The following is a 12,531-nucleotide window of genomic DNA, read 5'->3' as shown; positions in this document are numbered from 1 at the left end:
GTGGTGTAGCGATGGTGCTACAGCAAAGCTGTCCTATCTCCCTTATTAAGGGAACATGCGTTTCTGCTTTGAAAAGAGATCTCTGGAAGGTACGTAAAGAGATGCAGCTATGTCATCCAATGGAGTTAAATCATGACAGTCTTCTGAGTTTGAATTAGATGACAGAAGCTTTGCCTAAAAGGCAATGCCAGTTTTGTTTGGTTGTATGGGAGCTAACAGCAATATAACAAAGAGCTCCAATCTTGAAAACCTTTCTAAAAGTTCAGGTTCTTGTTACTCTTTCTGATGCCATCTGTTAACCTTCAGAAAGCTACGTGAGTGTTTAGAAGAAGAAGGTGCTCTATGTTAAATGCATTCTTTATCTGCTTAAGATAAAGAATGGATTTTTGGCAAGAGTTGCAGAGCCAGAAGAACGTTCTGCAAGCTGAAATAGAGGATTGGTGTTTCCTGATCTTTGCAAAAAGCAGAAGAAAGAGTTGATTTCTTTTTTTCTTTTAAGACTTAATGCATGTGGTGTAGGTCCCTTTTCAAGAAGGGCTTGAAGAAACTAAATCTCTATTTGTGGATTGTGGTGACGCACAGAAATTCCTTAAAGCAAAATTTAATATCTTGTGGAAAAAGCAAGAGCTGGTTTTTAAATGCGTTTCTAAACATGGTATTTTTCTTCTTGTTTTCTTTAGAAAACAGATTCTGATTTGGATGATTTGACTTGATGCAGTCTTTTTTTTGTTCTTTATTGTTGTGTTATTAAAACATTTTGGTGCATGTAATTAATCTAGTTCAAGATTAATAATGGAATCTTACTGACTTGAAAATTCTGGAGCACAGGTTGACATTTAAGTTCTCTTCATTGATTGTATAGTAATATATGAATAATTAACCCTCAGTTTTTACTCGCATGTGGATTCCATATGTCCATTGATTTTAATTCATGCTTTTGCATGGTCTGTGATGTATCAGATATTCCTTTTATGTAGTACAGGCTTTAGTGTTTCCATCAGTAAAAAGCACTGATCAAGGTTCTGCTCCTGTTGCACAGATAACTGGCTCCCAGTTCTGTTTGGAACTCAAATATATCTTATGCTAAACTGTGTTTAACAACTATATCCATTTGTTTCACTGAAGTGTTCAGAATATCTGCTTGATTTGTGATTTAGTCTTCTGCCATTAGTGTCCTTGGTGGAATATTGTTGTGAGTAAAGGTCACTTTTGTGGAATAAAGATGCTCTATGCTGCAAAATGTAAGAGGGAAGTTATGGACCATACCCAGACAGTGGATACCTAGAGATCAGGACAGCTTTCTTGTTCACATGCATAATGTGGTACTGCCACAAATAAAAAGCCATTAGGTGAAAACTTAGAGTGCCTGAAGTTGCTGGAGTGCCTGAGGGGTAAGTCAGGTTCTTGCTGTGAATGTATAAAAACCTTGTGAATGACTGAATTAGTACTTCAAAGCTAGTTCTCTTCCATTTTAATTAAGTAGCACTTAAGCAGCACTGGTACTTGACATTTAGGTCTTAGTTTGTAACAGCATCTGCTGTTAGCTTTGGGAGCTTCAGAAGTTCTGAGTACTCATCTTGTCACTTTTGGCCTGATTTAGAGAGAGAGAGATATATCCCCCCACAAAAATATATATAAAAATGCACATGTGCACACACATACATTTATATGTATTTTTATTTGTGTATTTATATATGTTTCCCATGTTTATTTTAGTATCTCTAAATATCATCCTTGCTCTAACTGCGCATCCAGAATTATCAGTTGCTTGTAGGAAAGCATGGAGCTGGGTCTGTGGCCCCATCTTTCCCTGTCCACGTGTGCTAGAAACCCCCTGTAAGCAGGCCCCGTGGTTGCTTGTTCTGTCTCCATTTATGCCAGGTATGTAAGCATAAGCCTCACGTTAAGCATGTTTAAGAGATTGTGTTGATTACAATGGGAGTACTCCTACAGCTTATAGCTGTGCAAATGTTTACATACCTGACTGGGTCTGGGCCTATATAAAGATCCGTCTCTTTTTCCCTTTGAAGCCTTTTCTGTCTGCTGCTTTGAAATTTCCCATGCTTCATGCTTTCCTCTAGCTGGAGGGAGTCTGCCCAGGTCCTTACTAGGAGAAGTCCCAAGGTTTGAAGACAGCAGCTTGCTGGAGGTTTAACGACTGGCTAAAACAACAAGCCATGCCTCAATAAATGAGGGCAGGCTGATATAATAAGGTTCATGTTACTGGAGTTTTCACTCGTCTCAAGTCTGCCAGGGTGTTCCAAACGTGTTCTTTGTCCCTTGTTTCCCTGCTGTCCTGGACAACAGCCTCACATCATTACTTAGACAGTAACTGTTGTCCTACATACCTTAAAAAGAAGAAATGAACTTTGTCTGCTTGTATTGCTGCGGTTCACAGAGAAGACTGGATGTTGGGGCCATGTGTCTGGACAGCCCTGCTCTCCATGTAGCTGCATGCGTGTGAAAACAAATATATATTCATATATAATGTATGTGTGTATGCAAGCAAAGATACCACCTTTTCAAATAGATTTTCCTTCCAGAAGGTAAAATAACAGGAAGACCATAGAAATAACTCGTTGGTTGTTCCATGAGGTGAATGCATTTACGTTGGTGAAAAATAAGGCTGGTTTTCAATCCTTCGCTTTCTCTGTTTGCTTGATGATTACATTGTTGCTCTGTAGAATTAAAAAATAACCTATGAAAGGAGTCTTTTCCGGACTCAAAAGATTTATGCTCTGGTTTGTTGATGTTTTGCACTAGCACTTATGTCAGTCCTGCTCTTAACTGAGTGCGGTAATGAGGCTTTAATATATTTTAAAGGGAATTTTACTTTTTTTAAGTAGTACATATGTAATAGTTATACAGGTTTAAAAACCAACCTGCTGTTTATGTGCTGTAATAGAATATACAGTCAATGTTTACTTTCTATCAGCAAATTCCGTGTGCAATAGACCTTTATAGAACCAAGCCTAATTTTAATGACTGTGAAATTGCCCGTGTCTATGATGAAGGCCCTGATTTTGCTAAGCAGTTGGACATATGCTCCCTTTCACCAAAAGGCTCTTTAGTGCTTGTCAGGGCTGAAATGCTGGAGTGTGCGCTTGGTTATTTTATGCCCCAGAATTAATGGGATGTGGAAGTGGCAGGCGTATCCATGTTTCCAGAGTGCCTCTCGAAATACAGCGTTAAGAATACGTCTGTTCTGGAAATGCTGGTCATTGTGGCCTGTGATGTGATGGAAAGAAGGTCCTGAGGGAGCTGCCAGATCAGAGCACGCAGCCACAGTGGGCAGTCAGGCCTCCCAAAGTGCCGTGGTTACTGTTAAAATGTTTATGGCTTTACCTTGTGCTTAATTAGTGTGCATGTGGTGTTTGTGGGCTTCTCCAAACCCGCAGAGCACTGCTGAGGTTCAGTAGCACTGCATTTGCTTAAACAATTTGTATCACTGTCGGCTGTCCTAATGGACCGTTTTACCCCTTCTGCTGTATGCAGTAGCTACCTTGTGCTCAGAATTTAGCCATGTCTCGTCTCATCTTATTGTATTTGTAAAGTTACATTGGGTTCATGGATAAAGGAATATTCATAGGTATTTCTTTAGAGCAATTCTTACATTTGCAATGAGAGATGGGCACCCTGAGTTTAGCAGTAGGAGATTGCTGTGGAGGAGCTACCTTTGAAGCATTACAAATGCTTCTAGCAAATAAGCGTGAGCCAGCTTCACTGGGAGCTTTGAATAGTGCTAATGCTTAGAACAAGCCTGGGGCTGCACACGGATAGAGCTGAGAACTGCAAGTCGGCAGGAACATTGCATTGATGAGCCTGCAGTGACAGCCTCAGCCTCTCTTGAGGGCTGTCACCAATCCTGTTGGTAGACAGCAACAGCAGGATGTGACAGGTCTGAGTTAAAAGTGATATTGCAGCTGTGTTACAGGTGTCCGATGTGACCTTAAGTAAAGCTTCTGAGTTGTTCTGTGACTTGGGTCTGTATTACTATAAGCAAGAAAAATAGTATCTCCTGTATCTCTTCTGTTTATATGGTGAGTGATTCGGGATGGAACGCTCTCACAATACCACTGTGCAGCACATAGCACAGGGGAGTCTTAAGCAACTAATATAAATAAGAGATGTTCTTCTTCCAGCTCAAGGGATAAAAGAATGTTTAGAAATCTAGCTTGTTTAAATGAAGCTAAACAGATTGGATTTGGTATGATAACTATTGGTGTTGCAACTGTCACTCTTGCTGCTCAAGCACAGTCTTATATCGGTGTGGAAAGATACGAAAATAAAGGGTTATTCAGAGTATTGTAAAAGCCTTAGGCTGCTCTTTCAGTATGCTTCTTGTAAAACAGCAGCCATAGCCGTTGCCAGTCTTTGGCCTTCTTGCCCCTTGCATCTGCTAAGGGACAAAGCTTGCTGAGGAACTGAGCCCACTTACAGTAGATCAGACATCCCAGGAATCCTTGACACCTCCCTTCCCTTCCTGTCTTTGGCTTGCTCCCTGTTAACATTTCTTTCTATTGAGAAAAGGAACAACAATATTGTTCTATGAACTGTTATCAGACATGTAAAAGTACTTTAAAAGTATGGTTTATTTTTCCTGACCCTGTATTTATCATATAAGTGCATTTAGTTTCTTTATCATAATGCCTTTTAAAAACAAAAGATGTCATTATAACAAAACATGACTTAGATCCATTCTATTCAAAACCTGATTGTAGAATCATGGAATGGTTTGGCTTGGAAGGGACTGTTAAAGGTCATCTAGTCCAACTCCCTTGCAATGAGCAGGGACATCTTCAACCAGATCAGGTCACTCAAAGCCCCATCAAACCTGACCTTTGCTTTCAGGTATGGAGCATCTACCACCTCTCTGGGCAACTCATTCCAGAGTTTTGTTGTTCTCATTACAGGTATATTTTTTATTATTTTTCCCTTATATCTAGTCTGAATCTCCCCACCTTTGGTCTAAACCATCACCCCTTGTCCTATTGCTATAGGGCCTGCTAAAAAGTCTGTCCCTATCTTTCTTATAAGCTCCCATGGAGGCCTTCTTTTACAATCTAATGAAGGAAGGATGAGGCATATACTCAGACACATTACAATAGAAAAGCCTAAAATTGATGGCTAATCTTTTATTTTACTGACCCTAAGGAGATATAAAAGCAAGTAACTATTTCTCCCAGACGGAAATTTATACTTCAAGCCATATTGCAAGTTTCTTTTCCATAAGGTTTCAGTTTGAGGAATAAAGAATTTGCAAGAGATTCTCAGAGTTAATTTATGTTTAAGAAGGATGAACGAAGAAAAGGATCTCAATATATAAATTCTAAATTATTGCATCTCACAACTTTAATCCTTTGTCATGGTTTTGTGGAAACGGCTCATGCCAGAATGTAAGTTTCCCTGTTTTGATGAATATGTATTCAAAGGTTCTTTGGAAGGGAACTGAGCATTCAAATCTGAAGGTGCTTTTGAAATACCCATTCCCTGAGCGTTTCAAGCATGCTTCAATTCTTGCTGTAGGTGATTGCCAAGTATTCGCCTTGTGTTAGTGAGCGTCTTCAAAGCAACTTCAGCTGCTGCTGGGACAATACAAACCGACATTGACGTGACTTTACTAACGTTTCCACAGATTTACCAAAAGCCCCCCCAAGATCCCAAATACCAAAACAACACCCGTACCTAACTCCAAAAAGCTACAGGGAGCTTTAAATGAAAAAGAAAACAGTTTGATATGCAGACTGTTTCTGTGGGAAGTTCTTACAGGGAAGATCATCTCCAGTGGAAGAGAGTATGAGTTCTGTTTTCATCCAAATCTGGAATTTTAACCTTTTCCTGAAAAGTAAAAGTGGAAGTTCACCCCATATATTTATTTGTTTATTAGTAACTGGCTAAATATTCTCAGAACTAGGAATGAAGTTATCTGACCTGAAGGAACATAAACTGGATTCTTTTTAAGAAAGGTATCGTCTTCTGTCACTTCAAACCTGTTGTCATTAAATTTGTGTTTAAGATTTGTGTTCACTATATTTAAAAATATACATGTATGAACAGTTGTACCTAATCACTAAGAGCTTATAAAATGTGCCAAACAGTAGTATTTTAGTGCTCATGTTATAACATGGGGAATGTGGCTGCTACCCTCTGTATCCAAACTGCTTGCAACGGTTCCGTGTGCTGTGAGTGTTGTTAGGAGAGCTACCAGCATGATCTTCTCACTGGTAGTTTGTCGCTGCTGTTCTGCTGGCTGCTCTTGTAAATACCATGTTCATGTGTGTTAGTGGGGCTCAAGCAACCTTCTAGAGCTGTGGAAATGCAGAGCTCCTGAGAATGTAAGCCCTGCCTGGGATGAATAGGTGAACCTAGGATGTGAACTTCAAAATGACCTCTACCCATCATGTATTGTTGGTGACTTGGCGATGCAGCAGCAAGCTCTTTTGGATTTCTTGTATAATGGGTTCGTGTGTTTCTCTTCTAAGAATAAAAATTGAGGAAGTAATGCTTGCGCAACTCTACGATGCATGGGTAAAACATTACAGAAATGTTGTAATTGAAAGTTAAATTTACACTTCAAAGAAGTCCAAACATGCTAAGAAAGACAGAACCAAGGCCCAAATGATGCCTTTATTTCTACCTTAACCTGATATATTAATCTTTGTGCCTTTACACTGTCTATAAATATCTGTTTTGCAGGCCACTGATTGTGCTTTTGGTATCACAGATTTGGGAATGTGAACAAGTGAGTAGAAAACCCTGTTTCTAAGCCACTAAAATGTAAGACTACTTCTGAAATATTAAGAAGGGAAAGGTGGGTTATACTTTTAGGAACTCACCTATATGTGTAAGGATTTTGAACCTGTAAGCCTAGCTTCAGCTGGTGGTATGGTATCAGTTTTTAGGATAATGTGAGGATTGCACTATTTGTGAAAGGGAAGGTGCTTCAGGACTTACAGTTCCTTCTGTTAAGTCTGTACCTGGTAAAATGCAAGGGTAACAGGGGTTTGGTTGTGCCTCTATATATGTGCATCTATGGAAATCTTGGAGTGTATATGCTGCAGAAGTTGTAATGCATAAACTGCTCTCAGGGTAAGTGCCAAAGCAACATATGTGAGTTGAAATTGAGGAAAGGAAAAAGGTAGGCTGCCTCAAGTAATGCTGATAAGTATTAACTTACAGTGCCTTGTTATTGTCTTTTGTTATCCTATCTATTGTTAACCTTTTTACCTGGCCTGTTTTCAGAGCCATAGGCTGTAAAATAGACAGGTAGCAGCTGTCCTAATGCCACCTTGTTACCTAATGCATACCATAGTGAGCTTCTTAAAGAGCAACCTTAGATGCCACCATAAGGAAAACAACAGTAAGAAGAACCTTCTAGGGGATGCTGTTAATGCATTTGTATTCTTAATGCATGCTCTGTAAAGGTTAGTGGCTGAGGACGCTTGGAGTGTCTGTGTTAAAAATGAGATGTTGCACACACGCAGGTCCCTCTCTGACCTGTTAGGGAATTGCAGTGCTGAGGATTGGAATGACCCTCTTCATGCTTAACTAACTGTGCTACTTCTGCGTGTGGCTGAGTCTTGGACTAAACCTTCGAAGTTAACTTTGTCAATCGTATTCTAGCTAGTGACGTGGTGATGGTGGGACAGTGGTGAAACTGCAGAGAAGCCAGATACCTCGGGTACCTCACTGGTACCCTTGTACAAGATACTGGACAGCTTAATTTAGGATATTGCATACTTTTTTTTAAAGTAACTATGTCAAAGTTGAATTGGAGCTAGAGCATACAAAATCTATGGAAAGTCTTGCGGAGGTAGTAAATGTTTGGAAAGCCTATCTTATGGGAAGGGACTGTAAGAGATTGGCTTGTTTAGTTTAGCAAAATAGAGTTGAGAGGGGATTTGACAGCACTCTATAAATACATCCAGGGCTAAATGCCAGAGAGGGGAAAAAACTATTTAAACCCAAGAGCAATATTTGCATAAGAACAAGTGGGCATAAACTTGGCCCTGAATAGGCTTAAACTGGAAATCAGATGGTTTCTACCCCTCACTGTAGTGAGATCCTGAAAATGCCTTCCACTGGGAGCAACTTGGGCACAAAATACTTGTTCTGGGCAATGAGATGGATTATGGTGCATAGTTGCCTGTGTGTACAGAGCCCCAGGCTTCATGGGTGTACAGCTTTGTTCTGGCCCTGTATTCCTAACTGCATGCATTGGTACAGTGGTGATGGTCATGTCCTGCCACTGGTGGTGGCCTTCTGCCATGAAAACTACCTTCTCCTTCTGAAAGCTAAAGTAGTGGTGTTAAATTACAGCTGTATTAATAATGTCCTGTAACGGTCTGGGGAAGTTTCTAGCACCCCTTGTGCCTGTACATGTGACACTGGATGCCAGAATGCCTACTGGTACCTCTGGGGCTTTCATATTAATAAGGTTCCTCTTGTAAGGAAGAAATGCAGGATTAAGCTTTTAATTGTGTAACCCAAAGGAGAAAACGTAGCTTCCCTGACTGGAAGTGGCAGCAGTATCTCAGAAAAGACAGTACAGAGAAGGACTTTTTCATAATTCTAAGTGATTTTTTTTTTTCTTTTGATGCTAAAAATTCATAAGACCTTTAAATTCGAAGCTTATGATCAAAACATTCCCTTCTGTACTGCAGTTAGACTAGCACTATGGTATACATTGAGCAGGTAAAGGAACCGGAGTGCAGAGGATTTGGGGATGTGCGGGCTAGCATGATGATGCCACAACACCGGTCTGTTTTTCGACCACATGGTCTGCCTATTGAACCATCCATCCGTGCTGAATGACAGCACCCATGAAACTACAGTGTTTCTGTTTTCACTTGCTGTTTTCTGTTCTTTCTGAATCTTTGGCCTTTTGAGCTGAAACTTTCCAGGCTTGCTTCTTTATTTATCAGTGATATTTTAGGAACCCCTCTCCTCCCTAAAGCTTAAAAAGTAAGTGCATGCAAACTTGGTGGTGGACCTCTCTGTTGCAGAAAGAGCTGAGGAGAAAAAGCTGAAGCAGGCACAGAAATAGCTTCCTGGGGAGCAGATTGACATGTAGTACTTTGGTAGCTTTGATTTGAGTCAGCTGTAACTTGCTGAAATTTGTACTCTGTGTACAAAAGTACTTTCTGTACTTTTTCTGGCAAAATGCATAGTTAACCTTAAAGATTGTAGTGGTACCCAGTCAGCAATGTGTCAATTATGGTAATTTTCCCCCGGTTTTGATTGCTTTTCCTTACACATTCCTTCAGTGTAGGATAGGGAATGTGCCTTGCCTTAACATTGTCCGTAGCTTGCTCCTGTTCTGTGCCATCAATGAACTGCAGTAAGGAAAAGGTAGTGTGTGTGCCATTTCTGCTCATGCTCTGGAAAACACTGCCCTGAGAGAGAGTGAAAAATACCCAGACATTTCTGGTACTGACCTCCATCATTAACCTCACTTTTCATGCCTTCCTCCACAGCATGGTGTTAAGGAAAAGGGAAGCTGGAGCCAAACATCATGGTCTTCACTGCTCCTTAGGAGACTGGGATGAAGGCTTTCTTATGTATAGAATTGTTTCCCAAAAGTTAGTTTTGGAAGGTTTTAGGACTTCACAGACTGGGCTGAATTCCAGTCATGTTTTAATTAAAGGAAGAGAATTAAGTGCGTTTCTTGCAATATGTTTTAAATGAAAAGTGTTACTTGGGAAATGCACAATTCCTTCAAATGAAAAATGTTTTAAGATAACTTTGTTTAAAACAAGACTTAAAAAACCCACAAACACACCCCCCAAACCATGGCATACACCTTTGAAATAACCAAAGCAGTTAAATAAATCCAAGCAAGAAGAAATTACATTTAGGAGGATGGGTGTCAGACTAAATGTGGGAGTTAGTATCAAGTGGGGTTTGGGGTGGTTTTGGGTAAGAAAGTCTGTTACTCGCCCAGCATCTACTGCTTGATGACTTCAGCTTCTTTCATTCAGAGCAAGCCATTTTCCTTCTTGAAATAATGTAAAAATACATCCATCTATGCATTTACATTACGGCTGTCACCATGCTTTCTTGGCAGCATCGCATGAAGTCATTTTAGCTACACTGTATTTGGGTTGAGAGAGGGAGTTTGTTTGTTTATGATTTTAAGCAAAAACTATTTTGGCTTCTGCATTCTCTCTTTCCAGGAAAAAAGTGCCACAAACACTTGAATTTCTTTCTGATGTTTAAAGACTTGGAAAGCTGTATCTTGGGAAGGTACAAACATATCTAATACCCCTTTTCATAGTGCCTGTGTCTGTTTCACAGCACATAAATCCTTACAGAATTCTGCTTCCAAGAATAATATTCTATTCATATATATATATATATATAAAGAAAAAGAAATGAGATAAGTTGCAGATTAGCAGATGGCAAATACTTAGCAGCCTATGTGAACTACTTTTTTTAATGAGTTCAGTTCCAGGTGGGTAGCTGTCCTCATCCCCAAACCTGCAGTAACAAATTGCTGACAAAACTGAGTAGGGAATCTTTTCCCACCTACTTCAGGAAGTTGTTCCCAAAGTCAGGGATAAGGTAAATTTTGGAGGGATAGTCTGGGGATGCCCACATCTTCCTTACTCGTGTTTTCCCTTTCTGCAAGTAAACAGAAGCCTGCAGTCTCCAGGGCTGTCAGTGTAGCACCCTTCACAAGCCTGAAAATTCATCCAAAATAAAAAGCTACTACGTAGGCACACCAAAATTTGCTATAAACGGGTCCTAAGTACATAATTACATGATAGACCCAAATGGCTCCAAAAGAGTTGCTCCAGGCTATTGTGTAAGCAATACTCCTTTGAGAAATGTATAAATACATGTAATTCAGTACATAATACACATGTTAAAAAACTACCTAATTACATATTTTCCCAGGAGAACGAAAAGGCTCCAAAAGAGCTACTCCAGCCTCTCCAGTACACAATGTGTGTTTTATAACCTTTCATGAATCTCTTCCATTCTTTTTCCTTTAGGAGGGGGGAAAAAAAAAAACAGTAAGGAAATTAAATACAAAACACCTACTGTATATTTAATTTAGAGGACAAAACGCAATGTTGAAATAACATTAAGGGTGTGACGCAAACCAAGGAAAGCCAGGAAATTGAGTGTAAAGGCTGTTACTCCATCCTTAACTCACGTCACTTGTATAAGGTTTCAGGCCACTGTTCTGTAATGGCAGATTTTAAATTTCATCACTGAAAGCAGACTTGTGGCCTGTATGCACTTACAGGTACTTACAGGGGCTGTACTGCTGGAATACCTGAGTGCTGCTCATGTGTTTGTTTATATGCCAGAATATACAATACACACATGTTTTTAGGAATACACACATGCTTTTTTCTTTTTACCATTTTTTGTCTTTCCTACTGCTGAAATTACCATGGCTTTTTCATTTGCCTGAGAACAGGTTCACATGTATCGACATGATGAAGGGAAAGGAAGAAGCGAGTTTTGCCTCCAGCTCTGATGATGGTGGGATCTGTGGCTGCTCTGGGGCATTTTAGGGGGAGCAGGGGAGATGCACCCTGAAGTCTGGATCTGTCTCTAGGGGAAATCCTGCTGCCCAGACTTGCTTTGCAGGTGCTGAACTGCATGCTGCCTTGGCAAATAGGCGGTCTGATGTGTTTGTAGCAACCTGTGTTACTAAGCAGATTATAGTGTTTTCCCTTGTGTTTTCCATTTGGTGAAAACGTAAGTTGTGCCCTCTCTTTTGCATCATTCCCTGAAAACAAACAAAATGGTGCATACCCTTCATATTGTCAGAAGGGCACAGCACATGCAAGTATGTTTCATTCAATTGTATGTTAATTTCACCATGGAGCCCAACAGAATACACTGCCATTTGCTTCATCTGTGATGGGTTTTGTGAACGCTGCTTGTAAAAATCATACTGTGGGATAGCTATGTTTATCCCAAATGCTGGTGCAGGTAGAACAACAGGGATACAACAGGGATACAGAAAGCAGATTACATTTCTGTTCTTATTAGATGGATACAGTCTCTTCACTGGAGTGAACGCAAAACCCCAGAGTCTTTCAGAACTTTTCTTCCTTCCCATCCCCTCTCCCCAAGAACAAGACAGTTTTCCTGGCGTAGATGTACCAAGGATGTGAGGTATTCACCTGCGATGCAGGAGACTCTGTGAGTGTTTGATTAGCAAAGCAGAAAGGTTCCCACAGGAGAAACCCAGGAAGCCTCACCTGAGAAATAGGAAGGAGACCAGAGTAACTATCCAGAGGATGAAGCCTGTCAGTGAGTCTCTGGTCTGAAGGAGGGAAACATGGCTTAGGCCAGGTCACTGGTGTCCTTGCGAGGTGCTGTTTGGGGGCTCCGTAGCATTAGCTTCTCATCAAAACTGGGAAGATTATTGCTGAATCCAAAGCTGCCACTTGTTCATGTGTTCTTGCTGATTCAGCAAATCAGCGTGGGTTTTCTCCAAATGCTCCCAAGCAGCTCATCCCTTTTCTCAGTTTTTTCTACTGCTAATTGTTTGCTGTGTATGACACC

At 40.3% G+C, this 12,531-nt stretch overlaps 1 long non-coding RNA gene across 1 annotated transcript; it reads left to right on the top strand.

The window, feature by feature from the left end:
- Positions 1-1,640: 1,640 nt before the first annotated feature.
- On the top strand, positions 1,641-11,636 carry LOC134167186 (uncharacterized). Its single transcript, XR_009966132.1, has 3 exons — positions 1,641-1,881; positions 6,697-6,777; positions 11,432-11,636. It is a non-coding gene; the product is annotated as an uncharacterized LOC134167186 (long non-coding RNA).
- Positions 11,637-12,531: the final 895 nt, after the last annotated feature.

Source organism: Pezoporus occidentalis, unplaced genomic scaffold, assembly GCF_034315485.1.
Source record: "Pezoporus occidentalis ecotype Australia unplaced genomic scaffold, CSIRO_AGI_Poc_V1 ctg28, whole genome shotgun sequence".
NCBI classification, from domain to species: Eukaryota; Metazoa; Chordata; class Aves; order Psittaciformes; family Psittacidae; genus Pezoporus; species Pezoporus occidentalis.
Note: the sequence above shows the minus strand (reverse complement) of the source record. Positions and strands in the feature narration are given on the sequence as shown.